This window comes from Maylandia zebra, linkage group LG6 (genome assembly GCF_041146795.1).
Source record: "Maylandia zebra isolate NMK-2024a linkage group LG6, Mzebra_GT3a, whole genome shotgun sequence".
NCBI lineage: Eukaryota > Metazoa > Chordata > Actinopteri > Cichliformes > Cichlidae > Maylandia > Maylandia zebra.
In genome coordinates this window covers 12,815,060-12,834,746 of record NC_135172.1, presented here as the reverse complement: position 1 = coordinate 12,834,746, position 19,687 = coordinate 12,815,060, and the positions used below count along the sequence as shown (strand labels likewise).

The window sequence follows — 19,687 nt, the reverse complement described above, 5'->3', positions numbered from 1 at the left end:
CACAATGTTTCTGATGGAGACAAAAATAACACCGAATAGTTTCATTGTTTTGTTTTATACGACAGCTACAGATGCTGGCAGCATGAAATAAATGAAAGAAATATCAATTTCCTTCAGGCTTTACTTGTCTTAATATACATTTATGCAGCCTAATGATCCACTACAGACCAAAAAAGAAAAAGTATAATGTCATTGTGTGTTAGTTACCCAGATGTAGCATGTCATCAGTGGTGAGCTCGCAGCTGCAAAGACGGAGCTCGCTGATGACTGATGGCTGCAGAGCATCCAGCAGGAGCGCCAAGTGACCGCCAACCACTTTACACCAGGAAATATCCACCGTGCGCAGATAGGACACCGCCAGGGCTGATGCATAAACACAAAGTTTTCACCATTTCAGGCTAGAGGGTGGAAGAGGTATTCGGGGAGAATGACTTGAAGGAAAACTTCTATAAATAAACAAGTGTGTGTGTGTGTGTTACCCAGAGCAGTGAAGGACTCGTTGCTCATGTAGCAGCTGTTGAATGGCAGCCGCCTCATTTGTGTCGCAGGGAGGGCGGAGACCAGCAGGTGGACCACACCTCCCACTTCCTTATTGGATGACACATCAAGCTCGGTCAGTGCAGTGAGAGAGGGCAGCACCTGGACTGAAAAACAACGAGTCACATGACTGCTGCAGCGAGCATGCGATTAGTGTCCGGCGTGTGAGATTGGTAGCAACTGACTCAGAGCCTCTAGATCATCTCGCGTGAGGCAACACAGGTGGAGGTCGAGTCTCTCCAGGTGTGTGACGTGAGCCAGGTGAAAGGTGAGGCGGCTCAGTCCACCAGCTAGAAGCAGCTTTACAGTATATTAATCAGAACAATGCTGCTCTCTAATGTATCTTGGTAAAGCGCAGAAAAATCTAATGTTTTATATGATACAGTGTGATTTCAGTAACATATCATAATGGAGGCTTCAGCAAGTACTTACGAAGGAAATCTTTCCTCTGCTCTTCAGTTAGTTCATCAAATACCTCCCAAAACATCTGTATGGTGGGGTGGCGGTCATGATATCTCCAACCATAACTTGTGTTCTGAAAACAGTGAAAATGACTGTTATAATCATAGAGTTTGTAAGGTCAGGCATACACTATGTTGCCAAAAGTATTCCCTAACACATCCAAATCATTCAATTAATGTGTTCCAATCACTTCCATGGACACAGGTGTATTAGATCAAGCACCTAGGCATGCAGACTACTTCTACAAACATGTGTGAAAGGACGAGTCGCTCTCAGGAACTGAATGAATTCCAGCATGGTAATGTGATAGGATGCACCAGTGCAACAAGTCCAGTCATGAAATTTCCTCGCTATTAAATATTCCATAGTCAGCTGTTAGTGATATTATAACAAAGTGGAAGTAATTGGAAATGACAGCTAGTCAGCTGATGCTAAGGCTCATAGTGCACTTAAGTCACCAATATCTGCAGTCTGCTGTTGTTACAGATGTCCAAACTTCATTGGTTTCCATGGCTGAGCAGCTGCATCCCAGCCTTACACTGACAAACACAATGCAAAGCGTCAGATGGAGTGATTTAAGCATCTCAACACTGGACTCTAAAGCAGTGGAGATGTGTTTACTGGAGTGACGAATCACACTTCTCTGACTGGCAATCCGATGGATGTGTCAGGGTTTGGTGGTTGCCAGAAGTACTTGTCTGACTGCACTGTGCCAAGTGTAAAGTGTGGGCATGTGTGCACATGGCTGGGCACCAGTGCACAATACAAGGTCCATAAAGACATGGATGAGTGAGTTTGGTGTAGAAGAACTGGACTAGCCTGCACAGAGTCCTGACCTCAACCTGATAGAACATCTTTGGGATGAATTAGAGCAGCAACTGTGAGCCAGGCCTTCTCCTCCAACGTCAGTGTCTGACACCATAAATGCACCTCTGGAAGAATAGTCAAAAAATTCCCATAAACACACCTAAACCTTGTGGAAAGCTTTCCCAGAAGAGTGGAAGCAGTTATAGCTGCGAAGGGTGGGCTGACTATTATATTATACTATCATACAAAAGTCTGGATTAAGACTGAGATGTGACTCAAGTTCATATTTGTGTTAAAGCAGCCGACTGAATGCTTTTGACAGTATGCAGTACACAGTTATTGTGCTACAGGACAGCTGTGAAACTACAGCCTGTGTCTGTTTGGCTGACTGTACCTGTTTGAACTTTTCCCAGTCATGCACGTCCTGGCCGACCAGCACTCCCTGCAGCTCCTCTGGTCGAAACAGCCTCACCAAATCCTGCTCACACACCAGGAAGAAGCCTCGCTTGAACTCCTGGAACAGACTCTCCACTGATGTGTTGAAGGCATGATTCACATAGGCCTCCACAAACTCCTTCCTGTTTAGGAGGGAAAATGTTAAATTAGCAAACATTTCACAGAGACAAAGGTGCTGCAGATGAACCTCACAAACACTTCATGTTTTATATTTACCTCATATTAAGACCTACTAAGGACCTGATTGTTTTTAATTATGTCCTGATACATAAAACCTGAGAGCTCACATAACTGCATATGCTCAGAATAGACAGCACACATGGATACAAATTACTGCCTTGCAGCAGCAATCTTCAGACCATCACTATGAGCTCCATACAAGGTTACACTGTTCCTGTTATTAACAGCAGGGGGCACTATCAGCCACAGACTGGGAGCCAGATATGCTCTGCTGGTGCCTCATTGTTACAGAGGAAAGACTCTATAGTGAGAAACAGCTGAGGGGGAAACACTGATCTGGAAACGTCTGAGTGTTACAGAGGATATACATAGCACTGTGGTTCAGTGTCACACAATCACAAACAAATACAGCAAAGTACTAAAAAGGGTGTTGCCTCCAAAGATTGCTTTTACTGGTTTGGAGCTTAGGAGGCTTAATAACAACAGGCATGAATGAAGACAGATCAGAACAGCTGTTTGATCACAGCATCCAGTACCAACACAATCATCCACACTCAAGAGCCTGTTGGCTTCAGAGTCAGCAGCTGAATGTCTAAAATATCAAATGTCATTTTTGGTCCATCAGCTACAGCATGAACTGCTTAAAGTGAGAAGCAGCCTGAAGCCCGACAGATTCATCTTTCCAGACTGAAAATATCTCAGAGTGAACCGAGTGGTGCGTTTTCAGGGTGATCTCACAAAGTCAAATCCCTTTAATGATGTTCTGTCCTGTCTTCCTCTATCAAAAGCACACAAACACTATAAAACATTGTTTCGGTGCTTTGGGGTTTTGTTTTCTACACAGAGGTATAGCACGACTAGACCCTAAAGGCAGGCTGCTCACCTACAACCAGCTCACGAACATCTTTCCAATGGAGCTCGCTGCCCTTCTCGTGGATGAGGGTCACTGTGATCCTCCGCTGGATCCCCTGCAGCAAACATAACAGGAGCTCAGGATCACAGTGAGCACAGCTAGAGCAACATTACGCTTTAAAAGAAGATATTCAACTGTGTACAAAGGAAGCAGTTACCACTGTGTGAGTAATAAGGAAACAACATGTGCACCAATCCTGTACCTGGGGAGCACTTGCTGAACCTTCTTGGTACCAGCCAGGTGAGCGCTGATATCTGGACACTTCACAGCTCGAGAGCGCTCCATGAGGAGACGAGCATCCCAGCTCTGCAATGGAAAACAGACAATGAATTCTCTGCTTTTTATCATTAGATGTATTTCTGTATTAAAAAATTCCGTTTATTGGGCCACTTTGTGCTAGAAGAATTTTTCCAGCATAAAATAGCCTCTATCATTTCACTAACTAACTTATTTCACTGCTGCTAATGACGTTTCACAAACTGTCACAGGTTTTTTAGCTTCGTTCGTATAAACTTTCTTGTGGTTGAGATTCTCGAGAAAACAGCCAGCACACTGAGCAGCAGAGGGTGACAACAGTTGGTTTATAATACGCTGAGATTTGACAGACAGAGACAGAAGAATGAAGGAGAACAACACAGAGTCACGCTATCAAGGAGAACCTGGACGGTAGATTCAGCAGTTTGGCTTGAAGCTTGCAAACTGTTTTAACTTGTTATGTCCGATTAAGTTTTCCTTCCAGGATGCTCGCCAGTTTTCTTTCACTTGTTTCCTGCCAGCAGAATGCATACACAGCTGCAGTAACTACACACAATGTTGCAGAAAACATGGAGCAGCAACAAACATGTGTTGGTCTCTAATCACCCATTCAAACTCACACAGCGACAGGTCTGTGGTCACTTATATCAGCCAATCAGGGCTAGACTTGGTGTTGCTTAGCAGGGAAAGAAATAAACTCAATGATAATGACGCTCCAGTTTCTCATGAATACGAATCACTTTAAGCAAGTCTGCAGGTTTCATTTAGTGTTTTTAACTAAACTCTTTGATGTAATCATTCTGAGTGCAAATCAAAAGTTGGACCTGTTCAGAAGTGTAGTTGTCGGGCATGTAACCGTTCCTGAAACACGCCACAGTTTGCCGTCCCTGAAGTGAAAGTGACACAAAAGACACAATCCATGTCGACACACAGCGACCTCCATCTCCTCTTCATCCAGTTTGGAGGCCTTCCTTGAAGTCTCTCGTGCTGCTGTCCACTGGGAATCCCCACATGTGCCTCTTCCCCGTGTCTACGACATGTAACAAATATAATAAAATAGCAAGAAATTATAAAGTAAATGACAAGATTTTCCATTTACTCTAATTTAACAGTAGTCATCTTGCAGAAGACAGTCGTTTGGTTACTATAGTAAAAACTATTATGTCACACAAACACAAACACAAAGAACATCAACAATGAGCACCTTTCTTTTTGCTGAAAGTGATATAGCTTTCTGTTACCATCAACTGAAACCGCCAACATTTCAGGTGTGCATGCTGGGCAGCTGAAGCTGACATCACAGCACAGCTGCTCTTCCTCATCAAGAAAGCTGTGCTGCAGTGCATCGCTTTTGGCACGCCCAGTCTGTATGTACAGAAACATAACAGAGGAGTAAATATTTGCATCTGCTTATTGAAAAACAATATCAAAGAAATACTTCACTCAGCCTTCCCCCACACTTGCAGTTGCTTGCAAAAGTATTCGCCCCCCTCAGATCTGTGGCAAGATCTGAAACTGCTGTTCACAAACGCTGTCCATCTAATCTGACTGAGCTGGAGCTGTTTTGCAAAGAAGAATGGGCAAAGATTTCAGTCTCTAGATGTGCAAAGCTGGTAGAGACAGACCCTAAAAGACTGGCAGCTGTAACTGCAGCAAAAGGTGGTTCTACAAAGTATTGAGTCAGGGGGCTGAATAATTACGCACACCCCACTTTGCAGTTATTTATTTGTAAAAAATGTTTGGAATCATGTATGATTTTCCTTCCACTTCTCACGTGTGCACCACTTTGTGTTGGTCTTTCACGTGGAAGTCCAATAAAATTGATTCATGTTTGTGGCTGTAATGTGACAAAATGTGGAAAAGTTCAAGGGGGCCGAATACTTTTGCAAGCCACTGTAGTACCACGCTCCAACAGTTTTGCAAACTAGAGGCCATCCTGCTACACATAAAATATATCAGTGTCATAAATGTTAGTTTAGTCACGTGTTTGTTTATTATCCTTATTGTTTTATCTGGGACTGTTTGCAAACATCTCAGAGAGAGGAGACACCAGCATCTGAACAGAGACTCAAACCAGCAACCTGCAGCTCCCTGCTTGGCTGCTCCAGTTTTCTCCTCTCTCATGTTGCCCACCAGTGATTTCTAGCTGCCCACCCACACAGCAGGCTAGAATATGCACTGAGCCTCAGCACCATGGTTGCAATACTTGGACATGTTTTCTTTATTAAATAATGAACCAGACCCCAAAAAGTAAACAGCTGTTATTGCTAGGCAACGGGAGCAGCATTTGGTGATGCAGCACCTGACATTCCTGACCATGTGGGCGGAGCATGCATGGAATGGAATGTTTTGTAGAACTGTGCAACACAAGCACTTAGTTACAGCATTTTTCATTTTATCCAGACACAGCTAGAGACACATCTACAGCAGCATCTCTGTGCAGGACAGACGACGGTTGAAGAAAAAAACACATCGAAAACTTCACTTCTCTACAAAACTTTGGTTCCTTTGTTTAAAAGGCCAAAATGAATCAAGGGAGATCGAGAAGAGGATTGGTGAGTGCGTCACCATACAGTACAGAACAGTCTGAGCTGATTAAACTACGAGAAGAATTTCAAATAATACAGGCTGAAAATGTCAAATTAAAAGAAGTGGCAGAAGAATCAAGAGGAGAAGCTGAAAATTCAAAGTTTGAAACCGAAGTAGTATTGAAGGAATTACTGCATGTGGGTCTAAAGCTTAAAGGAGAGAAGATGGGAAAACAACAAGCAGAAAATGAGAATGAAAACATCAAGAAAGAACTGTTGGAAGCTCAAAAAGCATTGCAGGAAGAGAAAAGCACAGCACAAGAAGCTAAAAATAAATATCAAACTGCAAAGAAGGAGGCAGAAAATGTGATGCAGGAATTACAGGAGGTGCAGGAAGCTTTTGAAGGGGAGAAAAGGAAAATGCAGTTGGCAGCACAAGAAGCTGAAAATGTAACGGCTGAAGCTGAAATACTCAGGAAGGAATTACTGCATGTAAAGCAACAACTTGAAGAGGAGAAAAAACGTAAACACGAGGCAGAAAATGAGATTGAAAATATGAAGAAAGAATTGTTGGAAGCTCAAAAAGTGTTGGAGGAAGAGAAATTTAAAATACAGGAAGCAAAGAAAGAAATGGAAAATACAAAGAGTTTCACTCAAAACATGAGGAAGAAGTTGCTGGAAACAGAGGAAGAAATAGAAAAAGAGACACATGGAAAATGGGAGGCAAAACAGGAAAGTGAAACTCTGAAGAAGAAACTGATGAAAGTGCAAGAAGAACTTGCAGAAGAGAAAATTGAGTTGAAGGTATTCAAGAAAGAAACGACAGCCTCTGAGGTGACCAAGAAAGGCTGCAAAGATGCACTTAAAGAAATGCAAAAGCACAAAAAGGAAGCTAAAGAGCTCCTGAAACAGAAAGTCAAACTGGCCAAACAGCAGCTGAAAGAAGCATTTAAAGACGCCGAGGAGCAGCTAAACAAAACTTTAAAAGAGCTGAAGGCAAAAGAAAAAGAAAAGAAAGCCGAGGACAGGAGTGGATTCTGGAGCAGACTGCTGAGAAAAAACTGACCCAGCAGCATCAAGTTTAAGGAGAGCAATAGTTTCTTCCTCCTTCCCCCTCTCTCAACCTTTCTTTCACAAAAATCCCCCCAAACTTGACTTGGGACGTTTGTTTGTTTTTAAAAACTCTATTCTGAATACATGTACTGAAATACACAAATAAAAATGCCATAACTTGACCTCACGTTGCCGGCTTCTTTTCTTGTGTGTCTGTGGATGTAAAACAGTAACACACTTTCTGCTCTGTGTGTTTTTAATTGTAAATAAATGCAATATATCTTCATTTTAAAAACTTCTGCTCTAAATCTTTTTTTAGCAAAATGCTTTTTTTGCCCCTTCCTGATTTCTTATGTTTTAACATGTTTGTTACATTTACATGTTTCCGATTTCAAGTGTTAACACAGATGGTCAGAGACAGAGGTCTGGACAGCTCTTTCCCTTTATTTGTATTTATTCAGGTTATTTTTATACTCAAAAATCCATCCACAAGCTTCAACGCGTCCAGAACTCTGCTGCCCGTATCATCACCAGGACCCTGCGGCTTTTAGTCAGGTGCGGCTTTTCTATAGATTGTCCATGATTTTTGTGATATCGTAAGACGATTTGTTTTGTTTGTTCCGCTGTTGTACGGCACTACGTTGCCTGGCGGAAGGATCGGGGTTCAAGAGTGGTATGTTGGTCACATGTCCATCCGCCAGGCAACATAGTGCCGTACAAGTAGCGCGAAAAACAAACTTCAAAGTAGCGCTATGCGTTCAGCGGGAGTCGTGGATGACGAGCGGCGATAAACTTGCGAAAAGCAAGTTGTGCTCAACTCTACCGGTGGATTCTGACAGCGTGGAAAAGTGTGCAAACATCCACGATCACCAACGGATTTCGAAGGGCTGGACTGCTGCATGATGAAGAGGAGGACACCGCCACGGCCCTTCAGAGGGTGTTCGACTCCGACACTGACAATGACAATGAGGATTATCTTTGGTTTTGAAAGTGACAACGAAGGAAAGAAGCTGAGAGTGGATGACGAAGCCATCCTGAGCCTGTTCGTTTCCGACACTGGAGAAGAGGACTTTGGTGGTTTTAGTGCGCAGGAAGATGGTGGTGAATGACTGACTTTTCTTCTTGTTAAAGCCGTGTCACTGCACCTGAGCCTAAAAGGTAGTCTGAATCTATTTTTCTGGTGTGCTGTAGGTTACTGTTATGTACTACATTTGTTACTCATTTATGAAGCACAGCACATGTGCAAATATGTACCCATAACTTGATTTTCAAAATATTAATAAAAGGGGTGTGTCTCCAAACAGCCATCTCTTTCCTGACAATTCGCTTTGTGCATATTCTCTTACATATGATAAGTCAATATTGAAACACCTGCGGCTTTTGGTCAGGTGCGGCTAATGTATGTACAAAACAGGATTTTCCCCTGATTTTAGCTTGTGCGGCTAATATTCAGGTGCGCTTTGTAGTCCGGGAAATACGGTAAGCATATAAAACATGAAGTGTTTGTGAGGTTCATCTGCAGCACCTTTGTCTCTGTGAAATGTTTGCTAATTTAACATTTTCCCTCCTAAACAGGAAGGAGTTTGTGGAGGCCTATGTGAATCATGCCTTCAACACATCAGTGGAGAGTCTGTTCCAGGAGTTCAAGCGAGGCTTCTTCCTGGTGTGTGAGCAGGATTTGGTGAGGCTGTTTCGACCAGAGGAGCTGCAGGGAGTGCTGGTCGGCCAGGACGTGCATGACTGGGAAAAGTTCAAACAGGTACAGTCAGCCAAACAGACACAGGCTGTAGTTTCACAGCTGTCCTGTAGCACAATAACTGTGTACTGCATACTGTCAAAAGCATTCAGTCGGCTGCTTTAACACAAATATGAACTTGAGTCACATCTCAGTCTTAATCCAGACTTTTGTATGATAGTATAATATAATAGTCAGCCCACCCTTCGCAGCTATAACTGCTTCCACTCTTCTGGGAAAGCTTTCCACAAGGTTTAGGTGTGTTTATGGGAATTTTTTGACTATTCTTCCAGAGGTGCATTTATGGTGTCAGACACTGACGTTGGAGGAGAAGGCCAGGCTCACAGTTGCTGCTCTAATTCATCCCAAAGATGTTCTATCAGGTTGAGGTCAGGACTCTGTGCAGGCTAGTCCAGTTCTTCTACACCAAACTCACTCATCCATGTCTTTATGGACCTTGTATTGTGCACTGGTGCCCAGCCATGTGCACACATGCCCACACTTTACACTTGGCACAGTGCAGTCAGACAAGTACTTCTGGCAACCACCAAACCCTGACACATCCATCGGATTGCCAGTCAGAGAAGTGTGATTCGTCACTCCAGTAAACACATCTCCACTGCTTTAGAGTCCAGTGTTGAGATGCTTAAATCACTCCATCTGACGCTTTGCATTGTGTTTGTCAGTGTAAGGCTGGGATGCAGCTGCTCAGCCATGGAAACCAATGAAGTTTGGACATCTGTAACAACAGCAGACTGCAGATATTGGTGACTTAAGTGCACTATGAGCCTTAGCATCAGCTGACTCGCTGTCATTTCCAATTACTTCCACTTTGTTATAATATCACTAACAGCTGACTATGGAATATTTAATAGCGAGGAAATTTCATGACTGGACTTGTTGCACTGGTGCATCCTATCACATTACCATGCTGGAATTCATTCAGTTCCTGAGAGCGACTCGTCCTTTCACACATGTTTGTAGAAGTAGTCTGCATGCCTAGGTGCTTGATCTAATACACCTGTGTCCATGGAAGTGATTGGAACACATTAATTGAATGATTTGGATGTGTTAGGGAATACTTTTGGCAACATAGTGTATGCCTGACCTTACAAACTCTATGATTATAACAGTCATTTTCACTGTTTTCAGAACACAAGTTATGGTTGGAGATATCATGACCGCCACCCCACCATACAGATGTTTTGGGAGGTATTTGATGAACTAACTGAAGAGCAGAGGAAAGATTTCCTTCGTAAGTACTTGCTGAAGCCTCCATTATGATATGTTACTGAAATCACACTGTATCATATAAAACATTAGATTTTTCTGCACTTTACCAAGATACATTAGAGAGCAGCATTGTTCTGATTAATATACTGTAAAGCTGCTTCTAGCTGGTGGACTGAGCCGCCTCACCTTTCACCTGGCTCACGTCACACACCTGGAGAGACTCGACCTCCACCTGTGTTTCCTCACGCGAGATGATCTAGAGGCTCTGAGTCAGTTGCTACCAATCTCACACGCCGGACACTAATCGCATGCTCGCTGCAGCAGTCATGTGACATTGTTTTTCAGTCCAGGTGCTGCCCTCTCTCACTGCACTGACCGAGCTTGATGTGTCATCCAATAAGGAAGTGGGAGGTGTGGTCCACCTGCTGGTCTCCGCCCTCCCTGCGACACAAATGAGGCGGCTGCCATTCAACAGCTGCTACATGAGCAACGAGTCCTTCACTGCTCTGGGTAACACACACACACACACTTGTTTATTTATAGAAGTTTTCCTTCAAGTCATTCTCCCTGAATACCTCTTCCACCCTCTAGCATGAAATGGTGAAAACTTTGTGTTTATGCATCAGCCCTGGCGGTGTCCTATCTGCGCACGGTGGATATTTCCTGGTGTAAAGTGGTTGGCGGTCACTTGGCGCTCCTGCTGGATGCTCTGCAGCCATCAGTCGTCAGCGAGCTCCGTCTTTGCAGCTGCGAGCTCACCACTGATGACATGCTACATCTGGGTAACTAACACACAATGACATTATACTTTTTCTTTTTTGGTCTGTAGTGGATCATTAGGCTGCATAAATGTATATTAAGACAAGTAAAGCCTGAAGGAAATTGATATTTCTTTCATTTATTTCATGCTGCCAGCATCTGTAGCTGTCGTATAAAACAAAACAATGAAACTATTCGGTGTTATTTTTGTCTCCATCAGAAACATTGTGAACAAAACAGTAAAGTGAACAGGCATAAAGTGATCAGTTATCAATGGGTCCTCTTCCTCTGTGCAGCTGCCGTGTGCAGACGGGGCTGTCTCTCCTCACTCCGTGCACTGGATCTGTCCTACAACAGCTTGGTGGGAGACAACGGTTGGTGCAGTCTGTTTGCAGCAGGAGGTCTGGGCTCTCTGGAAGACGTGGATGTCAGTTTGCGACCTTCAACCTCTGCTCCGTGCTCAGCCTGGCTGCCCGCTCTGCTCCGAGCTCTGCCTCAAATGCCGGCGCTGGCTCGACTGGCCATGCAGAGGTGGACAGCTGACTGTCAGGAGAGAGAGCAGCTGAGGTACTGTCTGAAAAAGAGGAGCGTCCTGCTGGAAAGGGATCCAGATTTACAAGACACATCATCAACATGTAAAGGGAACAGTCAGGAGAGCCTAGAAGAGAGTCAGCCTGAGGAGATTGGAGCGGACCGCACTGGAATTTACTGTCAAAGAGCGACCCACTTTGTTGCTTTATTATTATTTTTTTAAGTCTCTGTTACCACAAGAAGGTCAGTGTTGACGTCAGCTGCATCACGTCTGATGTAAACTGTGTCACACGTGATGGTTTCAGGGAATACTGGGAACTTACAGAGTTAAGCACAGCTGGTGTGGGTTATCATATTTGTCGTCTCTCACCTTGGCTGCAGGGTCTGGGTCTTTCCAATGCAGCAGTCCTAACACTTGAGACACACATGCCGAGAAGTGGGGATACCTGGAAATGGACAAAGGCTTTCAGCAGAGTTTTAAAGCAGCTATTCAGGAAAAGAGCTGTGAATTATCTGCATACCTTGTTAGGTAATCAGCTATTTTGGGGTTCTTTAACAAATCAACCAAAAGGTCGACTGAGTATTTTCTCGTCAGAGTACCTTCACCGTTCACGATGATGTTGAGCACAAGCTGGAGCGTTTGATGGATGTTCTTTGCATCAAAGAGCTACGAGGAAATCCCAGAGAGTAGAGACAGGATATTATGTGAATCAGCATGAATGTTGTTTGTTGTTCAACAGATAAAAACAAGAAGAGAAAATAGAAACAAAGTAAAAAAGGAACAATTGTTTCTGCCGTTAAGAAAAAAAAATTGAGTCATGGCAGAGACCTGCAGAAGTCTTGAGTCTCATTTGATGACATTTTGTCAGATTGCCTTGTAATTTAAAAAAAACAAAACTGTTTTTTGAGCAAAAGTTCTCCAGGTTTTTTTGGAGTTCTTTCAAAGTTTTCTTATTTTTGGACGTTAGCTGCTTTTTCACTCTTTTTCAGTCCAGTCTGTGCATCTGAACATTTACAGAAAGATTTCTTTGTTTCGTCTTTAGACACTTTGTTAAACGCAGATCCCAGCAGAGTTCGCCTACCTTCTCTCCAACCTTCTCAGGTTTTGTGGATATTATACATGGTTATGCTGAGGATATGTCGGCTACTTTCCACTGGAAATGCCTTTTGGTTAAACTGTCAGCGAGGAATTTGCACTGTTACATTTTTATATAACTTTAATGCAAAAAAAACAGCTGCTTGTTTAAGTGAAAATACACTGATGGGGTTTTTTTCTATTCATGAACAGGAGTGTGATCAGTTTAATAAAAGAAAAAATAACCATAACCAAGATATGAGGGGAAATCTTGGACAAATACAAGCAGACTGGAGCAGCCAGCGTTCAAAACACCGACGTTCAAGGTAACAGAAGGTTCCCGAGCCACATCCACCCAGCTGGTTTCTGTGTTTCTTGTGTATTTGTGTACACTGTGACTTCATGGCTGTCTTGGGCTCCAGCTCTTGTTTTGGTGTCTCATTAATTTGATTTAATGTCCTGCTTAGTGATAACATCACTCTTGGCCTCCCTGCACTGGCTTCCAATTGAATTTAGGATTCATTTTCAAGTTCTTTTATTGGTTTTTAAATCTTTAAATGGTCTGGCACCTGCTGAAGCCCTATGTCCCCACTCGTTCGCTCCGGTCAGCTGAGCAGCTGTTGCTCTCAGTCCCCAAATCACGGCTGAAACTGAGAGGAGACCGAGCGTTCTCTATCGTGGCTCCTAAGCTTTGGAATAATCTTCCTCTTCACATTAGGCAATCGACATCAGTGCTGGTTTTTAAATCCAGATTGAAAAAGCATTTTTATTCACTGGCTTTTGACTCAGTGGTTGACTGACTTGTATTTTATTGTTTTTCGCTATGTTTATTATTGTATCGTATTTATTATTCTTATGGTATCTATTATGTTTCTATTGTTCAGCAGTTTGGTCAGCCTTGTGTGTTTTTAAAGTGCTATATAAATAAACAATGATGATGATGATGAACATAGTAACGTGTGTTGGGTTGCTCTGTCTTCAGACTCACTGTCAGACTGATTAGACAGTGAGTCTGAAGGTGAGAGTCCTCACTGCCCACGCCTGTCTTTGGGTCTGACCAACACCGTTTCCTGTGTGTCATTCCCCCCTCGCCTTCCCCCCATCCGTCCTGTCTGCACTGACCTCTCCAATAAAGACAAAAGGCCTCATTTTCTGAAACTCTTCCTATCCCATCACCTTGCGAAGAATCACTTCACCATGTTGATTAATAAGGACGGTGGGAATGGTTTGAAGTCTCGTCACAGAAAATGTGCCAAAGGCAAAGAATCTGAGCTTGAAATAAAATGAAATGAAAGATCAGCCCCACACAGGGGTTAAATTCAGATGGAAACTCTTATCACACAAAGAGAACAAGCGAATAAATATATCTGAGTGTGGCCCCTCGACTGTCACAGTGTAGCTGACATTTGATCTTATCATGTGTTAAAGCTATTTTAATTACTGAAGAGAACCAGTGTCAAACTCAGCCCAAGTATGGTTGTACGTTAATCCTTAAAGCAACAACGTTTTTAAAGTTGCAGCGTCATTTTTACACCACACCTAAAATCCCACTAATCGTCCGGGCTCTTCACCCTCTGACCACACGCTGGGGTATCTAACACCACATGACCCAAATGGAAACTATGTCAGCTGAAAGAAACCCATCGAAATGTGCAACACTTAAAACTTTGCCTGATTGGAGCATGGCTTCAAATACAGCCCTGAAAACAGACAGGCGGTCGTTGGCATTTCGCCCTCGTTCCTGAGAGACTACATCGATGTATCAGTCAACAAATGAACTACTGTGGCGTCACAGCTGGGGCCTTCTCTGTGTCGTTTATAACACAGAGAAGGACCCAGCTGTGACGCTGAAGTGGTATCTTTAAATTAGCTGTAGGTGTGAATGCTTGTCTGTCTCTCTGTTAGCTTTGCAACAGACTGGTGATATTCAGAGTGCACCATATGTCTGGTATTATTTCCCTTCCAAATTAGTGCTTCCTCTTAGTTGCTGATCTAAATTTGTTTCCTTTCATGTTCAGGCCGTGTTAGTGTTGTCTCTGTGTGTAGCAGGTTTTGTCTCCATGTTTGTTTCACTGTCTGCCTGTCTGTCTCTGTATTCTGTACTTCTGATAGACGTCTAATTTTGCCAGTCCCTCTTTTTGTGCGCCTTGTACCTTGTCACTCTCTGTGACCGCGTCTCACTTTGCCAGTTCCCATGTATTTAATCAGTTAATGGTGGTCTGAGTAACCCTCACCACTTTGTTCTCCAGTGTCTTTGTTCCTGTTCATCCTACATATTTTCCCCCATTTGTTATTTATTTCTGCTGTTTGCTATTTATATTTTATTCCTGCACAGTTTGCTTGAAGCACTCATATTTTGTCTATTCTATTCATGTGGATCTTATCTTTCTATTTCCTTGCTTCCTTTTCTGTTTACTTTGCTTCTTGCCCGTGTTTCGTCCTTTTGCGGTGTCTGTGTTTTTTTAATCCTATGGTCTCTTTTAAGTTTGTTTGTCTCTTTACTTCTTCAAACTGAATTCAAAGTGGAGCAAATGCTATATAACATTCTCATAGTCTCATTCACACTAACGTTGGTTCTGTATCTTGTAACCAAAGGAAGCTTCAGCATGCAGACTGGAGCCAGCGATCAAAACACGTGCTTCCTATTTTATTTTGTTGGTTATGTTGAGTTTTGCTGTAACTGTCTCGTTACTCCTGATTTGTCCCTGCCGTCTCCTCTTCCCTAATAACCGTCCCGTGTGTTTATTGTTTAATCTTCTCCTTTCGTCACCCAGCTTCACTGGTCATGTTTCCTAGTGTTATCCCCCAGTATAGGTTTCTGAGTTTCTGAGTTCCCTGTCAGATATTTCATATCATTCTCTCCGTCCAAAATAAACAGGCTGCCTTTAGTTTATCCTTGCCAGCCTGTGAGTCTGCATTTGGGTCTTCTTTTTTCATAACAAATGATCATACTCCCCGCAGATTGTGATAGTGACACCTCCAGGCCATGCTGCAACTCTCTGGAGCTTTCCGCTCTTCAGGAACTCTCTCTGCAGGAGGGGGAGATACAGGAGAGGTGGAGGAAGATCTCAGCCTGGGCGTCTATTGTCTTATGTAGTCTGGAAGATGAGTGGATGGTGGGGTGGGTGCAGTTTTCTCTGTGGTGGGGTTGGGTGGACTGTCCCGGGCTCTGTGGGGCCGGGAGGCGCTGCTGCACTGGGCCCCGGTCTGGATGGGCCTGGGCCCCCTTTCCCTGGCGGGGCGCGGAGTATGGGGGTGTCACCAGGGTGCAGAGGAGGCTACCCCCCCTCTGTCCCCTTCTGGCTGCCTCTGCCTCAATTTTATCCCACAACTTAGACATTCACATTACTCACACTCTCATTACACATACATATAGGATCTTGGGGGTGGGCACAATACATGGATACATGGATACACGATACATGTACACCCCACCCCTGGTGTCGTTGCCCACCTCTCAATTTTAAATACACGTAGACATTGAGGGCTAGCAGGAGGGACTATGCGCTTACCTGCTGCTCTCTGGCAGGTAGCTCCATGCCCTCCTGGGTTTTAAATGCACCTTAGAACACACATGCATCAACACTACAATGAGCGGGTGGAGGGAGGTTTGGAGTCTTCTCTCACCCCCATTCTCTGCGGCCTGCTGGAGCAGGGGGGCTAGGAGGAGGAGTTGGCCGTCCGACTGCGGTCTGGAGTGTGGGGCCTCCCTGCTGCTGCGGAGTTGGGGTGGTCTGCCTCTCCCCACCGCAGGGAAAAGGGTAACACTACCTGGGTCTGGGTGCAGTTCCCCCCTCCAGGGGCAAGGGTACCTAGACCCGGTTCGTAGAGTACGCTTGGGGAGTGTGATCGTGTGTACAGCGTCTCTTTATGTCTGTCTCCACGTTGGTTGAGTGTGGAGTAAGTACATATGAGAGCATGAGGGTGGGAATGGATGTTTGTATCTGTGTGTGCCTGTATGTCTGTGTCTATATGTCAGGTTGGGTATCAGACGCCACCTCTCTGGGGACATCTCAGGCCCTCCAAGGTTTGGAGGCCTATCTCCCCCCACCACCACTTCCCCTGCCAGTGGCGGACTCCCTCAGACATCGGTGCGTTGGTGGTTCTTTGTGTCCGGGGATGCGCGTCCAGGTACACACCGGCTCACTCCTTGGCGGCCGCTTATCGGGGCCTGGAGCCTGGGGCTCGCTCGGGCCACTTCGGAGGTGGGGGTGCCCCCGGCCTCTCGGCCTGGGGCTCGGTCACTCAGGCACAGCTGGCTGCCGGCGGAGCTCACGGGCGCGTCACTGCAACTCCCCCTGGCTTCTGCTCCGCGGCTGCTGAGTGAGCCCTCATCTGGGACTCTCCTCAGCTCTTTCTGGGACAGTGGCGCGGCTGCCCCTCTGTTGGTCTTTCTTGGTCTGTTGTGTTCTGGGGGCCTCTGGATGTCTGGAGTTTTGATCTCTCCATACCTGCTTCATGCCCTGGAGGACGGGGCTGTGCCCCCCCACACCCTCTAGCAGATCATTACATGGAGAAACCTTTTTAAAAAACAAGCGCGTCCATGCTCACAGGTGCTCACACACACAAACTTCACCCTTTTTGGCTCCTACCTCAAAGCACACTGTGTTCTGTTGATCTTATGTGCTGCACAATAATGTTTAATATTTAGTATTTACTGTCATATTCCCATATATCATTGTGATGTTGTTTATTCTATTACTCTTGTTCTCTTCTGCTTGTTTTCTTTTTTCTTTCTCAACAGGTGATCCAGGTGATTAATAGATGCATTTTTTTTCTTTTTTTTTCCTATGGCTTTGTGTCCAGATATCAGCGCTCACCTGGCTGGTACCAAGAAGGTTCAGCAAGTGCTCCCCAGACCTGGAGTCCTGGACAGATTCTTCCCAGACCAGCCTCAAGCTGTGCAGCAGATCCGAGCGACATTGGCTGACCTCTACACTCTAGACATGGTGAGAAAAAGGGCACAGTTTTTTCATTGTTTGGAAAATTTGGCATTAGATAATCCTCACCTGGGTGTTGCTGTTCAGTGTAAGCAATATCATTTGCATTTTATTCCTCTGATTTATTTCTCTGTGGCGTTTATGAACTCGTATTTCTTAGGCTGGCTTTTAAGGAAGGAGAAAAGGTATGTATCAGTTGGCTGGGAAGAAAGATGGAGGTGGAAAGGATGTGCAAGCTATGGGACAAAGTTGCTGAGACTAGGTTAAAAAGAGGTGAGGATCAGTGAGCAGGAGTGTGGCTTTGTGCTGAAAAGAGCACAACAGATTGTCTGGAGAGAAGGTGAAGGAAAGTCAGCTGAAGCAAGACAGTTTGTGGAGTTTGTGTTGGACTGTATGTTATGCTGGGAGCCTGGGGATTAGTGCACTTTGATTCCAAGTTAATACTAGCTAGTGTTTCTCACTGGTTTTTGGGTGGTGGAGTAAAAGGGATTGGTTGGTGGCTGTTTCTAATGTTAGCCTTGTCTTTGCTTTCTTACAGGCAGGGTAAAGACATGGTGATGAATGAGTGTGTGGGCCGTCTGCTGAGGACCAAGAGCTCAGGACAGTCAGACGGGGGCGTCGCAGCAGGAGTCACCGTGCTCGACAACCCTCTGCTGTCCTGAGATGTCACACTCCTGCCTGCACATACAAACCACACTGAAGTCAAAGTTCCACCTGCACCTCCACCTGTTCTTGCAACAGCATGAAAACTGACAGAGGTGAGACAGCAGAAAAGTTCTTGTCTATTTTTTTTTTTTTTTTACTAAGTTAAGGAATTAAGTTAAGAAGAGTGATTAAATAAATAGTTTCTTGCATTTTTGATTTAATGATTGTGTTTAGGATTATTTCAGAAACATGTTTAGAGGATCTTTGTAAGCCTGTATTTACTTTAAAAGAAGGGAAGCACTTCTTCATCCTACAGAAAAGGTGACACATTACAGATGAGTTCATAAAAAGTGTCTCTGTCACTCTTTCAAGGCTCTGTCACTTTTTCTTTTTGACTGGAACAGCATGTTAAAGTAGGCCTAGGCTGCCATCTTGTGGCAGTGTGTTGTTACTACAACATATGAAATTGTGTTTCTATTGGAAATATAATTCAGCACCACTGAGCCGCTCTCTCAGTTACAAACTGAACCTGTTTTGTAGACGTATAAATCACTAAGTACAGTGAAGCTTTTGGTTTTGTAAAAGTGTTTCTTATTCTAAATGCATGTTGATTTTTATCAGGGTGAAGAGCAGTTAGCAGTGCATTCATGGACATCTTTAAATATTAATTGAAGAATCTTTGGTGATGATGGCATGAACTAGAAGCGTGAGCTCCAGGTGAGACTGCACAGAAGAACAAGTGTCCTTAAACTGCATCAACTGATGACGTCTTACAATTTTATTCCACTGTGTGTTTTTATCATTGAACGTTTCAGTCTTTGTGTACATGTAACGCAGACACTAAAGCTGAGCCAGAACTTCATGCTGAAGAGAAGGATTCTTTTAAAATGCATGGGGGAGCAAGCGAGTCAGATACCAAGGGCACAAAGATGAAGCAGGTCTGATCGGAAACCGTTTATTTCCAGGCCAGGGAGCACAAATAAAAACACCCTTAAAAGGTTCCCTCCTGCTCAACCGCGTCACTCCCTACGGAGAGAAGATCTACATGACCTTATCTGCGTAGCTGGAGGTCAGCCGCTGCTCCGCCGTGTTGTACCTGTTTGTACGTGTTTTTAAGTCTCTTGATGTCATCGTGTCTAACACACACCCTTTATCTCCTCTCTGCAGCTGGACCATTGCATCCAGCCTGCCATTATCACCAAAGACATCTGCACGGTCTTTTACTCCCGAGACGCCAAGATTTACCCACCCCGTTCTCTCAAGAACCTCTTTGGGACTGGATACTCCAAAACTGCTGACTGGTAAATCTGGGCTGCTGCACTGTGGCCATCTCTGTTTCACAATCAAAGATATCTGCCCTGTTACAAAGTTTCCTTGTTCAAAACTTCTGCTTCATTATAGCAACCGAGTGACTGGGATCTACGAGCTGAGCTTGTGTAAGATGTCTGACACTGGAAGCCCAGGTGAGCGGCCATGAAACATGTTTAAAGAACGGCAGCTGTTTTATCATAATTCTGTGGAGAGCTTCATCCTAATGAGGGCTCATGTCCTGAGCAGGGATGCAGAGGAGGAGGAGGA

At 44.3% G+C, this 19,687-nt stretch overlaps 2 long non-coding RNA genes across 2 annotated transcripts; both read left to right on the top strand.

Moving 5' to 3' along the window:
• The first annotated feature begins 7,734 nt into the window (after positions 1 to 7,734).
• LOC143412328 (uncharacterized) lies at positions 7,735 to 10,171 on the top strand. The gene is made up of 3 exons (XR_013098898.1): positions 7,735 to 8,349; positions 8,767 to 8,950; positions 10,079 to 10,171. It is a non-coding gene; the product is annotated as an uncharacterized LOC143412328 (long non-coding RNA).
• Positions 10,172 to 17,331: 7,160 nt separating this feature from the next.
• LOC143418955 (uncharacterized) lies at positions 17,332 to 19,687 on the top strand. Its single transcript, XR_013098899.1, has 6 exons — positions 17,332 to 17,473; positions 18,003 to 18,222; positions 18,731 to 18,826; positions 18,947 to 19,178; positions 19,277 to 19,572; positions 19,667 to 19,687. It is a non-coding gene; the product is annotated as an uncharacterized LOC143418955 (long non-coding RNA).